At 41.0% G+C, this 14659-nt stretch overlaps 1 pseudogene; it reads right to left on the bottom strand.

Moving 5' to 3' along the window:
* Positions 1-6719: 6719 nt before the first annotated feature.
* Positions 6720-14659, bottom strand: part of LOC102818981 — a 45749-nt pseudogene continuing 37809 nt past the window's right edge.

The raw sequence follows: 14659 nt of genomic DNA on the forward strand, positions 1-14659 counted from the left end.
CAGGCATTCCAATACTGAGTTAGACTCCAAGATTTAAAGAAATGGAAAGATGCAGTTCCTATTCTCAAGTAGCTTCTTGATTAATTTGCATTCCACTGCATCTTAAATGTACCTGGTGGATCAATGATGAAGCTCCTGATGGTTATGTGAAAAGTTGCAGGTTCTAACTCACCTAATAGTTCCACAGGACAAAGCTCTAATGTTCTGCTCTTGTCAAGACTGGTAGTAGTGGTGGTGATGGTGGTGTTCCGTGGAGTTGGTTCTGACTCATAGAGACCCTGAATAGGGTTTCTGAAGCTGTAATTCTTTACGGGAACAGAAAGTTTCATCTTTCTCCTGTGGAGCAGCTGGTAGTTTCAAATTGCTCACCTTGAGGTTAGCAGCCTGACTTGTAACCACTATGCAACCAGGTAAAACCCTAGGAGGGAGTTCTACTTTGTTACATTGGGTTGTTATGAGTTGGAACCTACTCAGTAGTGTTAAACAACAACACACCTGTTTCTCTATTCTTCCTATATTCTACTTGGGAGGCAACTCATGCTCCCAAAAGACACTGGAGATGAGAACATGGTAGCTGCTTGATTATGACTTCTCAAACCTTTCAACTTTTCCTGAAATTGGCTTTCCTGATCTTCCCTGGATTGTCAGAAATTCCCTTTTGACTTGATTCTGGGTGAAAGCAAACCAATGTTGCAAAAGGAGGATTGATTGTTAAGTCATTGCTATTATGAGGACAGGACATGGGAGTCACCTTAGAGTAGGTTGTAGTATACTCTTCTCTACTGCTTTGTGGAGAATAGAGACTTTTATTCGTCTAGGACATGCATTCTTAATGAGGACAACAGTTCCCTGAGGGAATAGAAAGTCATTTGTGAGCAAGATAAACAATCTTAGATATTACCATGATTTGTAGCTGTCCAAAACATGGAATTCTGGTGTGGTGCTGTGGGCTAATGTGTTAGACTGAAAAGTCTGTCTGAATTGCAAGGTTGGCAGTTCAAGCTCACTGGCTGCTCTTCGGAAACCCTATACAGGGTTGCTATGGGTTGGAATCGACTCAACGGCACTTAACAACAACAACAACAAGGTTTAATCATATCTGACAACATAAACCGACGTGCAATATATCCTTGGTATTCAAATTTCTTGTGGGGGAGGAACAATTAGGAAAGAAACATGTTTAAACACTCCTTAGTAGGGGCTACAGGTATCCCTGGGTGATACAAATGATTAATGTTTTTGGCTGCTAACCCAAAGGTTAGAGGTTTTCATCTATCCAGAGCCACCTGAGGAGAAAGGTCTGTCAATCTACTTTTAAAAAATCAGCCGTTGAGAACTCTGTGGAGCACAGTGCTCCTCTGATGCACAGGGAACCACCATTAGTTGCAGTCTCCTGGACAGCAACTGTCTTTTGTCTGTTAGCTTAGCGGTTATGAGTCGGGCTGCTAACATCAAAGTCAGCAGTGCGAAATTACCAGCTGTTCTGCAGGAGAAACATAAGGCTTTCTGCTCCTGTAAAAGATTTACAGCTTGGAAACCTTGTACAGGGTCACTATCAGTCAGAAATGACTTCACGGCACACCATCAACACCACCAATCCTGAAAAAGTGTGTGAAATGCTGATCTGGGGAAGGAAAATAAACAATAACATCTTTGTCATTTTAAATGCTAGGCAATTTTTTTCAGTGTTCACTGTTGCTGGTAGGTGCCGGTAGAGTTGACTCAGATGCATATCAGCCTCCTGTGCAATAGAACTAAGCACTGCCTGGTCCTTAGCCATTCTCATAATTGTTATGTTTAAATTCAATATGGCAGCCACTATATTAATCCATCTTATTGGCAGTCTTCCTCTTTTTCACTAACCCTTTACTTTACTAAGCAGGATGTCCTTTTGCCAGGGACTTGCCCCTTCTAATGACGTGTCCAAATAATGTGAGATGAAATCTTGCCATCCTGACTTCTAAGGAGCATTCTGACTGTATTTCCTCAAAGATGGATTTGTTTGTGCTGGCAGTCCGTAGTACTTTCAATATTTTCCACCAACAGCTTCCTTTGTTTTTGTTTTTGTTGTTGTTGAATGCTGTCTGTGGATTCCAGCATATAGTGACCCCCTATGATAAAACCCATAGGGTTTTCTTGACCATGGTCTTTATGAAAACAGATCTTCCAGAAAGCTGCGGGGTAGTTTTTAAACTACAAACCTGTGGACTAGCAGATGAGTGTTTAAATATTGCACCAAAAGGAGCTCTGGTAGCGTAGTGGCTACGAATTGGGCTGCAAACGACAAGGTCAGCAGTTTGAAACTACCAGCTGTTGCGCGGGAGAAAGATGAGGCTTTCTGCTCCCGTAAAGATTTACAACCTCAGAAACCCTGTACAGGGTCACTATGAGTTGGAACCGACTCCACAGCAGACAACAACAACAACAACAAGGCATCTTAGGAGTCCTGGTGTGGCACTGTGGGCTAATGTGTCAGACCACAAAGTCGTTTGAACTACAAGGTCAGTGGTTCAAGCTTACCAGCCGCTCCTTGGAAACTCTATACAGGGTCACTATGGGTCAGAATCGACTCCACGGCACTTAACAACAACAAGTCACCTTAATTCCTCTCTAGATAACTCTTGTAGGAGAATCAGATTTATAGATGGCTTCTCCTTCTTAAAAGAGACACATTCTTGTTTTCTGACTTCCCTGGGGGGATCTCAGATCCATGGGAGGAGCCTACTTTTCTTTTCCAGGCAGCTTCAATGTTATGCAAACTTGAGGTTAGGAGGAATATTTTCCGAGTTCCATCTCTCACATATGCATTATCGCAGTGCCTGTTAGCAATGTTCGAGGTCGATGAGTATTTTTATGACTTAGCATGGGATAAATGTGGCAATGTCTGGGATTGTTGAGGAGAGTTTATTCCATGCAAATAAAAACGAAGAGTGAATTCTCAGAATGTGGCAAGGCAAAGTAAACTGATGTGTGAATTTCTGTGCAGGAGTCTGTTCATTCCAATGTTAGCCTGAAAAATTCTGCTTCGCATTTTTACTGGCACATTTAGTCAGAAATAATCAGCCACATTGTTCTCAACAAGGCATAATTGGCCAGCTGAAGGCTGGTAGCTCATTGGGCCTGCAGGAAGCAAGCTTGGCATGGCCTCCTCTCCTCAACCTAGTGTGTTCATGGTAATGTCTTCTTTGGAGCACTGCCCACCCTTTAATACATACCAGCAGAATGGCTTGGTGATCTTTGCCTGGGTCAGAATCCCCTGTAGCCAATCTTGGCAAACCCACCGGTAGGTAAGGAGATGTGATGGAGCTCAGAGAGAGGATGATTTTATGTAAGAGACCTTAACCAGCTTGCATTAGTAAAAGCTGACATTTGCCACAAATACTTCCACATACAGGAGAACTTTTTTTTTTAGCATTTAAAATTGTTTGTGTGTGTGGTCAATGAGTATATAACAAAACATTTGCCATTTCAGTAATTTTGCACATATAATTCAGCAACATTGACTTTGCTCATCATGGTGTGCAACCATCACTGTTATTATAGGATGACCCCAAGAATTGGTGATAGCAAACAAAGGCAGATAGGTACATTGACTTTTAGAGCCCTGAAAGGATCGCCCAAGACTACACCATTCAATGGCTGATGACCTTCTCCACATCAGAGTGTTTTCCACATATTCATTCCCTGTTTGGTCTCACCTGACCAAGGGTAGTCATGAGTCATGGGCTTTCACTGGTGTAGGGTGAGAATTCACTTGCAGCAATACTGGGATCATTAGAACAGGCCTTGAAGTGGCTGAAGCTCCCATACTTAAAGCTTCTGTTTATAAAGTTGGTATTTTCAGTATGTTTTCCCATGAATATTACATGGAATTAGACTGCAGAGGATTGACTCTGATGCAAAGTCTTTTCAGTTTCAAGGAGCCCTGGGGGTGCAGGGGGTCCCATGCTAGGTTGCTAACTTAAAATTGGGTGGTTTGAACCTGTGGCAGGGATTTGTGGCAGACTGATTCTGTAAAGATTGGTGGTGGTGGTTATGTGCCATGGAATCGGTTCTGACTCATAGCGACCCTGTACAGGGTTTCCGAGGCTGTAAATCTTTATGGGAGCAGAAAGGCTCATCTTTCTCCCACGGAACAGCTGGTAGTTTTGAACTGCTCACCTTGCGGCTTGCAGCCCGATTCGTAACCACTACACTACCAGAGCTCCTAGGAAACCCTATCGTGAAGTTTTACTCTGTTCCATAGTGTTGCCATGATTTGAAATTGATTCCACGGCACTGGTTTATCTTCAGTGGTAAAATTCTCACCTCCATATGATTTGGCAGTTATGTAATTAAATAATCACCTCCATGATGAGATAAGATGTGCTCAACCGTAATCTGTTGTAAATCCTCACTCTATGATGTCAATGAGGCCAGATGTAAACTCAGGATTAGGTTGCATTTTGAGTTAATGTCTTTTCATATATGGCCATGGCAGTGGTGGTGGTTACATGCTGTGGAGTTGTATCATGTTTCATGGTGACCTTGTATAGTGTTCCCGAGGTTGTAAATCTTTATGGGAGTGGACAGTCTCATTTTATTCCCCTGGAGCAGCTGGTGGATTCAAACTGCTGACCTTGTGGCTAGCAGCCCAACTCATAACCCATTGTATTACCAGAGCTTCTTCTTTTCCGATAAAGAGATTAAATAAGCAAGTAGAGCTCAGAGGAACATACTGCCACTGAGAAAGAAGATCTGGGAGTGGAGTGCATCCTTTGGCCCTGGAAAGCTCCTAGATCCAAGGAAGATTGATGCCAAGACACACGGGGATCTCCAAGGAATGCTGGGCCTACAGATGCTGAAAGGAGACAAGGACCTTTCTTTAAAGCCAACAAAGAAAGCTGTCCTATTGGGCTGGCACACTAAATTTGGACTTCTAGCCACCTACACTATGAGAGAAGACATTTCTGTTTGTTAAAGGTCTCTATTTGTAGTATTTCTGTTATAGCAGCTCTGGAGAACTAAAGCACAACTTGTTGTATGTACCTCAGATTTTTAATATAACATATAAAATAATAGCATATACATTTAAAAAAATATAATAGTCTTGGTGTGGTGCTGTAGGATAAGCACTGGACTGCTAATCATAAAGTTGGTGCTTAAAACCCACCAAGCTACTCCTTGGCAAACCTATTCAGGGTCACTATGAGTTAAAACCAATTCCATGGCACTTAATAAAAAGGGTTGGTTTGTAACCACAGGTTGGATATAAATTAGATGTTTGTAACCTGGGGACATCCTGGTAACCCAAAGAAATCCACACCAAAATAGATCATAGTCAAACTTCTGAGAATGAAATGCAAAGAAACCAAACAAACAATACAGGGGGAAAACTATTTGAATGATAGCCTCTTTCTCATTGGAGGAGGCCAGAGGAAAATAGCATGACATTTTGCAAGTACAGAAAGAAAAGAACTATCAAGCCAGAATATGTTTATCCAGTGAAAATATCTGTTAGTTATTAAGAGTGAATCAAGACATTCTCAATTGAAGAAAAACTCTCCATTACAGCAGACTTGCCCTAAAACAATAGTTAAAGGAAGTGATCCAGACATAAAGGATATGACAAAGGAGAGAGTCTAGAGACATCAAGAAAGAGGAAAGGAAAAATAGGAGTAAATGATAGATTTTCCTTCTCTTGAGTTTTCTACATGATTATTGATGATGGAAGCAAAAATTATTACAATGATATGGTTTTAAATGTTTATAGAGGAAAGATGTAAGACAATTATGAATAAGGGAAGATAAAGGGCCTTAAAGGGGGCTTTCTTTGTTGTGGCCCTGTAGGATCAGCACTGTACTGTGAACCACAAGGTCAGCAGTTCAAACCCACGAGCTACCCCTCGGAAACCCATTACAGGATCACTTTGAGTTGGAATAGACTTGACAGCATTTAACAACAACAACTTTTCTATGTTTCATTCAAAATGGTAACATTATAGGATGATTTAAGAGACTGTGATAAATTGTGTATAAACCCACTGCCATAGGATCGATTCTGATTCCAACTCATAGCGATCCTATTGGACAATGCAGAACTGCTCTGTAGGACTTCTGAGGCTGTGAATCTTTACGGAAATAGACAGCCTCCTGCAGCCCAGTGCTTAATTCACTGTGCCACCAGGACTCCTTAATTATACATGTATAATGTAATACTAGAACAACACCTTAAAAGGTATACAAAGACATACATTCCAAAACACTGTAAATACAGCAAAAGAATTCCAAAAATTGTTCAAATAACCCACAGAAAGACAGAACAAATAAAACAAATACAAGAAACAGAGGAAAACAAAAGAAATAAAATGGCAGACTTAAGTCATAATTATATTAATAGTCAAATGAAAGAAGCAACCCAAAAGCCAAAAGCCCACAAGCTGCTTTATATACATACAATAGAGTATTATTTAGCCATAAAAAAGGAGTGGAATACAGATACCTGCTACCACTTGGGTAAACCTCAAAGAAATCAGGCACAAAAGGTCACAAATTGTATGATTCATTTTTTGTTATTTGGGCAGTTTTTCTTTTCTGTAAAAGGAAGATTTATTGTTTTCATTTGGTCCATGGCTTGGGAGAAGTGGGGGCTCCAGGGTGTTGACTATGCTGCCTCTGTGTCTGGAGAGCAAGATCCAGGCAGAAGGTCTGCGGAGAGCAGGGGAAGGCTGAAAGGTCCTTCACAGATTGTGGGGTTCCACAGGCTCTTCCAAATTGTGCTTGAGGGTGAGCCTCTCAAAGAGGTATTCGCCCAGCCCTGCCTGGGGACCGTCCATCCTAAGGTTGGTCAAGTAGTCGCCCATCTTCTTGATAATTTTCACTTCCTCCTCGAGGAAATGGTTTTCTAGAAATATCGGAGATGGGAGTCTGTGTGTGTAGCACCCACGTGTGCAGATCTAGAAAAGACTGGTTCAAGTTCTTCTCCAGGGTCAGGGTGGCTTCCATGGTGTCCAGGGATCTTCCCCACTCACCTTGGGATGGCTTCTGCATGTCCTGGAAGAATGCATGGCCACCACGCTGGTTTTACAGTTTCAAGAGACGCTCAGCACCCTCGCGCTTCTCATTCACCAGCTCACGGAAGAAGTGTCCCACACCTTCTAAAGCCACATCATCCTCGATCGAAATAGGAGCCCAGAGAGGTAGGTGTAAGAGGGCCTGCAGATGCAGATAAACCAGACGGTTGACGCTGACTTCCGCTTCAGCGGAATAAATCTGACGGATCTGAGAGCTCGTGTTTTGTCGAAGATTTGGAGCTAACCACACACATACACAAACGGTGTTTAGCTGGTCAAGAAGATGGTCCCGGAGAAGAGACTGTGCCTAAAGATGATGTTAGAAGTGGTCCGAGGCTAGAGGTGAGGGGGTCCCTGGATCTGTTCAGTCCAAACACTGTTGAAGCAAGACACAGATCCACAGGACTGCAGCACGAACTTCTGTACGATTCATTTTATGTAAAAATGTATAGATCACTTTCAATCTGAAGAATTTTTTTGTGGAAGAGTACTTTCATTATATTGGTGAAGATATGCCCAGCAGAAATACATCACCTTGATATTTTCTGACTGTGCTCTACAGTTCAGGGATGTTGTTGGTTATCTTCTTCAGGTTGTGCCACCTTTCTCAATACACATTTCTGAACAGTTTCACTATCATTAACATAAACTTATTACCACCTAAGTTTGCCATCAAGGACCTCTGGTAGTGTAGTGGTTACGAATCGGGCTGCTAACCTCAGGGTCTGCGGTTCGAAACTACCAGCTGTTCTGCCAGAGAAAGATGAGGCTTTCTGCTCCTGTAAAGATTTACAGCCTCGGAAACCCTATACAGGGTCACTATGAGTCGGAACCGACTCCACGGCACAAAACCACCACCAAGCTTCTCATCAAACTTTTAGAATTGCTGTTGTTAATTTTATCTCATATAGATATTTATTTAAAGGAACACAATGCTCAAAACAGACATTTTTGTCTAATTAAGCTCAACTACTGTTTGGTAAGCCCTGGTGTGGGGCTTTAAGCTAAGCACTGGGTTGCTAACTGCAAGGTCAGCAGTTCAAGCCCACTAGACATTCTTGGAAATCCTCTACAGTGTCAACTATGAGTTGGAACTGATTTGATGACACCCAACAGCAGCAGCAACAATTGTTTGGTTTAAAGAGGATTTTAGGTGACAGTGTCAGTTATAGGGTTAAACTAATTTGAAGACTTTTATGATTGCAAGGTTGGTTTAAACTGCAAGGTTGGTGGTTCAAGCTCACCGGCCGCTCCTCAGAAACCCTATACAGGGTAACTATGTGTCAGAGTTGACTCGACGGCACTCAACAACAACAACATGATTGCTAAGATTAGGGAGAGTTGACTGTTTCCTCCTTTTCTTCCTGCTCTGGTATTTTATTGGATGTGTATTGGATTTAGTTTTTGTTCCATGTTTCTTAATGTTCCTATCACATTTTCCATTCCTTTATATTTTTGCTCACTTATAGATTCCAGACCACCATCTTTGTTTTTAGCTCACTTTGTTCTATTATTCATATGACTGTCTCATTTTGAAAATTATTATGTTTTAATTTCCAGGAATTCTTTCTTGTTTTCTGATAGCATGAGGTTTTTGTTGTTTTTGTAGTGGTTTCTTCTTGTTTTCTGAATGGATTATCTTCTTAAAACTCTCTGTGGAGACTGATTCTATTTGTTAAAAACTCCACTTCTCTTCTCTGACTTGAATATGATTTCATTATTGAGCAGATCCTTCTCTTGATTAGAATTGATGTTTTCTTGAATGTTGCATGCTCCTTGGTTGTAGGATTCCCTTTTATTCACACAGAACTGTTTGTCCAAAGGCCTCCAGCCTGTGTTTAAGTGAGAAGGATATAGGCTTCCCTGTTGTGCTGTTAAGTGCTGCTGACTTGGTTCCAACTCATGGGGACACTGCATAGGGTTTCCAAGGAGCAGCTGGTGGGTTTGAACTTCTGACCTTGTGGTTGGCTATCCAGTGCAGATCCTACAGCTCCACACCAGGATACATATTCACGGAGCAGGCTGGAGACCCTGTAGAAGAGCACAGTAAGGAGGGCTTCAGTCTGGTAGATTCTTGGGTGGAGCTGCATTTTTGCTTCCCCTGGAATCTAATGGGGAAGATGACTAGAGTTATCAAAAGACTTTTTAAAACATCCTCTCAGACTCCCCTAACAACTCCATCCTTCTTTATAAAACACCTATGTTCTTAAACCCTGTACAGGGTCGCTATGGGTTGAAACTGACTCGACGGCACTTAACAACAACAACAAATGTTCTTAAGAGAGCAGCTCTCAAGTTTGATCCTGAGAACTAGATTTACCACCAGATGTAAAGTACAGGGGGAGAATCCTCACAGCCTCAGCTGTTTAGAAGACACTTCAAAATAATAAATTGCTTGTTGACTGTGAAAAGATCCTGGAGAGAACTTGAGGGCCCCTTAAAATGAGCGATACTCATAATTAGAACCATCTCAAATTATGATTTACAGTTTGTGTCATATGGAGGATATTCTGTTTAAGAAGTTAGGGAAGTGTGTATTTTCTCTTAGAAAGTTTTGTGATTCCAGTTTTAAAATATAACTTTAAATGGTTGAGTTTTGTTGAATTAGGAAATGGACTATGAACAATGTCAGAAAAATGAGGTATTAATCTGACTACAGATGTGTTTGTGTGTGTGTGCACAAGTATATGCTAAAGAGTGATCGTTAAAGGCTTCACCTGCCTTGATTGAACTTGGTCGGCAGTTAGGCTGTGTGCTGTGAGCAACTTTCAAAACATAGAAGAGGTGAACACAGACCCCTGGAATGCATACTTTTTATAATCTTGTTGTACATGCGTTTTTTGAATTCTGTTTTATTTCTACTGTGAACTTCTTGGCTTGAGTAAGATCCTATGTCTTCCTGAGATATTCAAGATATTCATAGACAACTAAGATATAAAAGCATATTTTTTAAACTATGGAATCATAACTATCCCAAATATGCTTTTCAGTTACCAATAGCAATATACATATGACCCTAATTAATGAATTGTTTAACACTTTCTCCCCCTCTTAGACCATTGTTGTTGGTAAATGCCATCAAGTCAGTTCTGACTCATAGCAACACTGTATAGGGTTTCCCAGGTGGGTTTGAGCTGCTGACCTTGCGGCTTGGCAATCCAGTGATTATCCGATAGTGCCACACCATCAGCCTAGATAAAACTTTTGTTGTTGTTGTTAGGTGCTATGGCAACCCTATGCACAACAGAATGAAACACTGCCTGGTTCTGTGCCTTCTTCACACTGGATGTTAGGTTTGAGCCCATTGCCACTGCCCATTGTTAGTTCACCTCATTGGGAGTCTCCCTGTGTTTCACTGACCCTCCAGGTTACCAAGCATGATGTCTTTCTCCAGGGACTGGCCCCTCCTGATAACGTGTTTGATATGAAAGAGGCCATCTTGCTATCCTGGCTTCTAAGGAGCATTCTGGCTGTATTTCTTCCAACACAGACCTGCTTATTCTTCATGATACTTTCAATATTCTTCTCCAACACCATAACTCAAATGTATTGATTCTTCTATGGTCAATATACCATAAAAATAGTTATGTAGCAAAAATCATTACATTTCTTTGTTGTGAGTAGGCTTTAATGTGTATGTGTGTATTTATACATGTATAAGCTTATGTATGTTTTACACACATGTTGTTATTAAGTGCTTTCAAGTCAATTCCGACTCATAGTGACTCTCTATATGGTTTCCAAGGAGCTGTTGTGAGGTTGAACTACCAACCTTGTGGTTCAAACCAACATTGAAGTCCAGTGCTTTATCCCACAGTGTCACACTGGGACTCCTACACACACACACACACACACACACACACACACACACACATGTTGTTGTTGTTAAATGCTATCAAGTTGGTTCCTACTCAAAGTGACCCTGTATAGGGATTCCGAAGAGCGCAGGTGGGTTTAAATCACCAACCTTGAGGTTAGTAATCCAGTGCTTATCCTACAGAGCGACACACATACATATATATATCATTTTTAACAGAGACCACCAGTCTAGTGTCTTGATTATGTGAATCATATGACCAGAAAGAATACATAAATTTATAAAATTTCCTGATAGTTCATTATTGAGTTTTATGATTTAAGTTTTTGTCCCATTTAAAAAGCTGATAATTTCCCAAATATTTTTAACACCACCCTTAGCTCAGTTTATTTTACCCAGTCTTCACTTGTTAAGAATAGTCTAGAATAAAAATGTCTTACTTCACACAAATACATATGCACTTTAAAATTTTCATAACTGCTGCTTGCTAAAGCAACTAAACTTTATTAACTTTTCCCCTTCTGTCACCAGCTTTCAAGGATGAAATGTGGAACTCTTTTATGAATCTTTCACTGTGTTGGTCCAGTTCCCTCTATGGACAGAGATGCCCTCTAATTCGGATGAGTTTGTGTTTATTGGCAAGATCTATGGCATTTAGCAACAACAACAACAATTACCCAGGTGCAGGTGGCATGCAGAGGAGCCACAGGGAAGATTGGGGGATGACGGATAAAAGTTTCAGAGCCATTACCACCCCTGGGCCTGAAGTGGGTAGGGAGGGACAAGGGCAGAGAGGTATTAGAACTAGAAAGGAGAGAGCGTTCTGAAGGGATGGTGAACCATAATAGCCCAAGACCGCCTCACAGAAAGAGCACTGAGGGAGTAAATAGCTAGGTTTCTTACTGCTGCTATTGTGTGCTCTGGCATTAATCAAGTCTCATTGAAACTCTATATGACAGAGTAGAATTGCTCCATATTGTTTCCTGGAGTCCTGGATGCTATAAGATATTCACTAGACTGCTAACCACAAGGTCAACGGTTCAAACCCACCAGTCACTACTTGGAAACCCTATATAGGGTTGCTTTGAGTTGAAACCCACTTGATGACACTTAACAACAATATACGGTTTCCTGGGCTCTATTCTTTATGAGAACAGATTGCCATTTCTTTCCTCCTTTGGAACCTCTCAGTAGGTTCTGACTGATGAACTTGCAGTTAGCAGCTGAGTGCTAAACCTTTGTGCCTTTTAAATACATATGATGCTTAGAGTAAATAGGTAGAGTAAATATCTAGAACCTGTTCTCTTCTTTCTCTCTGTCCATTGACCTAATGGGAAACAGAAGTCCAGGAGCTTGTTGGTCTGGTCTATACAGAAATCAGTCTCCTGGGAGACAGCAGAGTGGAGATGGATATAAAGGGACAAACACACTAACCTGCATTCACAATCCATGTGTGCATGTGCATCAGGGGCTGTGTATTGTGGAGAGGAGGTGAACACTTATGTAAGACACTTAAGTGTTGGAATTGATCTCCCAAAGACTGAGGTTTCATAAAGGAGTTTCCATTATATTTGAGGAGGCCTGGTGAGGCTCTGTAGGATAAGCAATAGATTGCGAACTGCAAGGTCAATGGTTCAAATTCACCAACCACTCATCAGAAACCCCATACAGGGTGGCTAGGAGTCAAAACAAACTTGATAACACTTAACAGAAATAATTCAATTTGAGCAGTAAGAAAGAGAATTTGTTGTTGTTGGTCAGTGCCATTAAGTCATTTCTGACTCATAGCCACCCTGTATATGGCCTCAGAGGAGCAGCTGGTGCATTCAAATTGCTGACCCTGTGGTTCAAACTGACCTTGTGATCCAATGCTTATCTTACAGAGCCACACCAGGACTTCATCGAGAATAAAGCTAGAAGATTTTAAATAGTTTAAGGATAAGGACTGTAGCATTGTAATTAGTGAAAGTTAGAACTGGATATTGTTGCTGTCGTTAAGTACCGTGGAATCGGTTCTGACTCATAGTGACCTTGCACAGGGTTTCCGAGGCTGTAAATCTTTATGGGAGCAGAATGCCTCATCTTTCTCCCATGGAACTGCTGGTAGTTTCGAACTGCCAGCCTTCAGGTTAGAAGCCCGATAGGACCTTACAAATGTTATAATTCTCCCATTTTCTAGGTGGTGATGCGGCGCAGAATGTTTGAAGTAAATAACTTCTTTGAGTCACTGTGTGACATGGAGGCCACTTGGGATGAAGGCCCAGACCTCCTGGCTTCCCTGTCTGTCTCTTTTCTGTTCCACCCACCTGATGTTCTTTGTAAATATTGGTGGCTTCCCATAGTACTGAAATCCATTACATTTAGATAGTTAGTCCTTTGATAGACACAGTCCAAGTGTTCCCGCTGCCCTCAGGATTAATTCCTTAAAAACCTTGAATTTATGTGGCATTTTGTCATATTCATCCCCTAAAACTAATTTGTTCCTTAGAGCATCACTGAGGAATGTAGGGGTTTTTTTTTGTTTGTTTCTGGAAATTTACAAGGAGACTAATAAAAGTTTTCATTAGACATCTGTGACCTGCCCTAAAGTTGTTCTTAGACTAGAGATGTTCCTTGTCTTCTGATTCTCCCTTTGGCCCATTGCGATGTCCCTTTCTCCCAACACCCTTCAACATTAAAACCCCAAACAAAACTCACTGGTATTGAGTTATTTCCGGTTTATATAGGATCTCTTGGAGTAGGAAGTCTTGTCTTTCTCCATGAACTGTCTGGTGGTCTTAGACTGATGATCTTGTGGTTAACAGTCCAGTGTTTAAACTACAGCACTACCAGAGCCCCTTCCCCTCAGCATACATCTACCTAAATGCACTTCTTCAACATTTTTCATTGGAAATATCATCTTTAAACATTGGTGAGCTGTGAAATAATTTAGTGGTGAGAAGAATATTGTTTTAATGAAAGAAAAGAGCTAAGAATGGAATAAAATAGAAAACATTAGAATGCTTTGCAAGCAGGAACAATTTTTTCTGTTAAATCTCTGTATGTTTGTGTGTGTGTGTGTTGAGAGAGAGAGAGAGAGAGAGAGAGAATGAGAATGGGGATATTATATTAAATGTATTTCTTACTACAAGACACAGTGAAAAAAAGTTTGAAACATTGTTTTTCATCATGTTGTTATCAATATGGGAAAGATCACAGAAGCCAGACTGTGGGTTTCATAGCTTCCATCATATTAAGTTGACACAACTTTGCTTCCTGGAAACAAAGAGGACTTGAAATACTTATTGATGAAGACCAAAGACTACAGCCTTCAGCATGGAGTGCACCTCAATGTAAAGAAAAAGAATGTCCCCACAACAGGGCCAATAAATAACACCATGATCAATTGAGAAAGGATTGAAGCTGTTTAAATATTTCATTTTGCTTGGATCCACAATCAATGTTCAGGGAAGCAACAGTCAAGAAATCAAATGACATAGTTATTGCATTAGGTAAACCTGCTATAAAAGATGTCTTTAAAGCTTTAAACAGCAGAGAAGTCAATATGAGGATCAAGGTGTGCTTGACCTAAATCATGGTATTTTCAATCACCCTCATATACATGGGAAAGCTGGACAATGAATTAGGTAGACTGCAAAAGAACTGATGTATTTGAATTATGGTATAGGGGAATAATATTGACTATGTTGTGGACTCAGGAAAGTGAGGCAGCACAGGAGGCACTCACTCATCTCTGCCAGGAAATTTGGAAGACAACTGTCTGGCCGACTGATTGGAAGAGATCAATGTT

Source organism: Chrysochloris asiatica, unplaced genomic scaffold, assembly GCF_000296735.1.
Source record: "Chrysochloris asiatica unplaced genomic scaffold, ChrAsi1.0 scaffold00038, whole genome shotgun sequence".
Taxonomy (NCBI): Eukaryota; Metazoa; Chordata; class Mammalia; order Afrosoricida; family Chrysochloridae; genus Chrysochloris; species Chrysochloris asiatica.